The following is a 4,734-nucleotide window of genomic DNA, read 5'->3' on the forward strand; positions in this document are numbered from 1 at the left end:
TTCAAAAACAATTTTATTTAATCAAGATTCTTGCTCTCAATTTAATCCCAGAATATTTTCTTGTCTTTCAGCTGATAGTGTTCTGCAGGAGGCTTTAGATGAACATAAGATCAGTCTGAGGAGGAGATGTGAACGTGTGACTGAAGGAAGTGATGGAACAGAAAGTGATGAAACAGGAAGTGGAACCCTCCTCAACAGGATCTACACTGAGCTCTACATCACAGAAGGACAGAGTGAAGAGGTTAATACCCAACATGAGGTGAGACAGCTAGAGACAGCTTCCAAGATGGAGACCCTCCATGACACTCCAATCAGGTGCTGCGACATCTTTAAAGCCTCACCTGACCAACAGAGACGCATCAGAGTGGTTCTGACCAACGGCGTCGCTGGAGTTGGAAAAACCTTCTCGGTGCAGAAGTTCACTCTGGACTGGGCAGAGGGCTCCGAAAACCAAGATGTCAGTCTGCTGGTTCTGCTGTCGTTCAGGGAGCTGAACCTGATCAGAGATGAGCAGTACAGTCTTCTCAGGCTGCTCCATGTTTTCCATCCAACAATACAGAAGGTGACAGCAGAGAAGCTCGCTGTCTGTAAACTTCTCTTCATCTTTGACGGCCTGGATGAAAGCAGACTTTCTCTGGATTTCAAGAACCATGAGGTCGTGTCTGATGTCACACAGAAGTCATCAATCAGCGTGCTGCTGAAAAACCTCATCCAGGGGAAGCTGCTTCCCTCGGCTCTCGTCTGGATAACCTCCAGACCTGCAGCAGCCAATCAGATCCCTCCTTCATGTGTGGACAGGGTAACAGAAGTACGAGGCTTCACTGACGTCCAGAAGGAGGAGTACTTCAGGCGGAGGTTCAGTGATGAAGATCTGTCCAGCAGAATCATCTCACACATCAAGACCTCCAGGAGCCTCCACATCATGTGTCTGATCCCAGTCTTCTGCTGGATCACTGCTACAGTTCTGGACCACATGTTGACTACAGACCAGAGAGGAGAGCTGCCCAAGACCCTGACTGACATGTACTCACACTTCCTGCTGGTTCAGACAAACAGGAAGAAGCAGAAGTACCATGAGGGACGTGAGACGAGTCCACAGGAGCTGACGGAGGCTGACAGGGAAGTTCTTCTGAAGCTGGGGAGGCTGGCGTTTGAACATCTGGAGACAGGAAACATCATGTTCTACCAAGAAGACCTGGAGCGCTGTGGTCTTAATGTCACAGAGGCCTCGGTGTACTCAGGAGTTTGTACAGAGATCTTCAGAAGAGAGAGTGTGATCTTCCAGAAAACAGTCTACTGCTTTGTTCATCTGAGCATTCAGGAGTTTCTGGCTGCAGTCTACGCGTTCCACTGTTACACCAACAGGAACACAAAGATCCTGCAGGCTTTCCTGAAAGGCTCAAAACCAAAGTCTGTTTTTGGAAAGATTTCTAAGTTTTTTGGTAGAAGTGTTGATGGCAATGAGACCTGTTACCCATCCCTGGACGACTTCCTGAGGAGCACCATGGAGAAATCCCTTGAAAGTAAAAATGGCCACCTGGACCTGTTTGTTCGCTTCCTTCATGGCCTCTCTCTGGAGTCCAACCAGAGACTCTTAGCAGGTCTGCTGGGTCAGACAGACAACAGTCCAGAAATCATCCAGAGAGCCATCAACAACCTGAAGGAGATGAACAGAGATGAGATCTCTCCTGACAGAATCATCAACATCTTCCACTGTCTGATGGAGATGAACGACCACTCAGTTCATCAGGAGATCCAAGAGTTCCTGAAGTCAGAGAACAGATCAGAGAAGGAACTCTCTGTGATCCACTGCTCAGCTCTGGCCTACATGCTGCAGATGTCAGAGGAGGTTCTGGATGAGTTGGACCTGAAGAAGTACAAAACATCAAAGAAGGGAACACAGAGACTGATTCCAGCTGTGAGGAACTGCAGGAAGGCTCGGTAAGTCCAGATGTGATCATGTACGATATAAAACCTCCACATTGGAAAAGTTTTCCTTGAATTCGTATTTAACCTGTTTCTTTATCAAACAATTAAACATGTGTTCATTTAGAAATGTCTATAAAAATCATTGTTGTGTTTCTATCTATGAAACTAGTGAACACTAGTAACTTCTGTCATCTTCTCACTGTCTTCCTTTGGGTGATGGAGGCTTCAGAAATGTCTCCACAGTCGAGATTTTAATCCACATTTTGTGCATTGTTTGTTTTATCAATGCGTCTTTAACGGTTCAGTTCAGTGGAGGATTTTATAATCACCGAGCTCAGAGAAGAAGTGAAGCTGTTACACACCTGAACTCCACTTTACACAAACTGTCACTGATACAATTATAATTACAGCTCACTATCAGCAAGGACTTGATTCAATATGTGTCACGATACATTGTGATAAGATGCATATTGTGATATATTGCACTTTAACACATAGTTAGTGAAAATGTAAAAACAGATGTGAATTACAAGTTGCTGTGTACAGTCACACTAGCCTCATTCACACGGCCCTGTCAGTGCAGGAATCATGCAGCGATTCTCTGCATCACCGTCTGTGTGACATTTTCACTGCGGCTCTGATCCACCTCCGGAGGTAGAATCAGAACCACAGAGGTGAGCCGGGTTTGGATCAGGCCAACTTATATGAGGAAAGAAATGCTGCAGTTATACGTGGAAAAGCTTCTGTCATCCTGTCTGTCCTACTGACTCTAATCACATTTCTGCATGAAAATGAATGTTGGTGATTATGTGACGCGATTCAGAGCAAAAAACATGAAACTAAAGTGCATTAAGTTCTTTTGTGTCACTGAACTGATGTAGACGTCTTCATGAATTGCACAAGTATTCTGACTGTGTCCCCAAACACACAGTAAACATCTTCAGAAAATAAAGTGCTTGTATTAATTTCTTGTGTCACTGTATGAACAGTGTCCTGCAACACCTACAGGAGGTTGTCGGCTTTCACAGCCCGTTTAAAACAAGAATCATTATTTTCAGAATACAGATTGTTGGAGCTGGAAATCAATGAAGCAGATTGCCATTAAATATTACAATATATTGTTGTATTGACATTTTAGCACAGCCCTTATTATAATTATTGCATTTATTCAGCACTGATTAAACTCAAAATAAATCATTAACTGAAGTTACTGGTAGATGAAAAGCAGAGTGACATCAAAGTTGTGTTAAACACATGCGAGCACATAACTGAGATAAAAACATAAAAGTGCAGTTACAACTTAGGGATATTACAGTTAATCAACATCATGTTAAAATAGAGTTAAACAAACAAATCACAGCATCTTGGTTATTAGAATATGACAATTTACATTACAGCTGTTTGATGGAAACTTTTGTCTAAAGCCTCAGATTTGTGTTCATCATGTTGCAGACCTGCTGATCAGTGACTGACCAGCTCAGACTCAACAGCTGACCAGCTGATCACAGCCACTCATGTTCATTTGCTTTGTGATTAAACATGCAGCGTCTATTTTTATGATGAAGAATTTTGAAGTTTTTTCTCTGTCATCACAGATTTGTTGATTGTAGACTCTCAGAGATTCACTGTGAAGTCGTGGCCTCAGCTCTGAGGTCCAACCCCTCCCATCTGAGAGAGCTGGACCTGAGTGGAAACAAGCTGCAGGATTCAGGAGTGAAGCTGCTGTGTTCTGGACTGAAGAGTCCAAACTGTAAACTGGGGGCTCTGAAGTCAGTTCATGTCTTTTTCTCTTATACACTGTATATCTACCTGATTTAAATCTATCACAGAAGTTTTGAATTTCCTTCAGTTCTCTTGTTTTCTGTGTTTATCTGAGCACAAATCACGCAGTTCTTTTTAATGTTTGTCAGTCTGAACATTTTGATTCAGAATTCAGTCTGAACTCAAACTGGGTTGGTCTTAGTACAGAAACTGAAGTATTTATCTGTTATTGTGCTGCAGAATGAAATCAATATCTAAATTCTTGGGACACATCTACGTATGAAAAGTTAAACAAAAATGTCTTTTTATACATAACCTTCAGGACACAGTGTAACTTCTACATTTATACATAAAGCCAGTCTCTGTCACACACACACACATGGAGGATACAAACACACTCTTACACTTACAGGAGCACACAGAGACTGTAAAGTTTATTTCCTAATGCAGCTGTTTGAAGCATCAAATCTGATCTGTCACCAACAAGTAATGATGCCTCCATTCAGACAGGATGTCACTTTATGAACAGGAGCATAAATTATACACTATCTGTACAGTGAGGTAGGATTAAGAGATGGAGCATCTTACTTTACTGAGTAAAGTTTAGAAGATGATTTAGGATGAAGCTCAGAGTCAGTCAGCTGATGTTGATGGAGTTGATGATGATGATGAAGTCTGAATGTGAGCAGAGAGTGAGTCCTGGAACAGCTGTTTGTAAAGTGATGCATTTACTTAAATACTGTATTCAGGGCTTAAAGTATTCCGGCACCGTGCAGGATTTCCAGCGTGCAGCGTTTGGCTGCGGGAAAAAATGTCCTATATTCATACTTGAAAACATTCGGTTGTGAAAAATAGGGAGATTTTTGTCATCGGTGTATCGGCCCAAGTAACAAGGGTCCTTCCTCAGGTGTGTGTTTTATTTGTCATCATTTCTTGCTTTGTATTTTAAACCACACATGTCCAAAATTCTTAGAACAGTCAGTGTTTCCCCTAAATTTTTTATAGCAGCTGTGCTCTGAGTTGATAACCCAGCGACACTAGGGG

This window comes from Sparus aurata, chromosome 19 (genome assembly GCF_900880675.1).
Source record: "Sparus aurata chromosome 19, fSpaAur1.1, whole genome shotgun sequence".
NCBI lineage: Eukaryota > Metazoa > Chordata > Actinopteri > Spariformes > Sparidae > Sparus > Sparus aurata.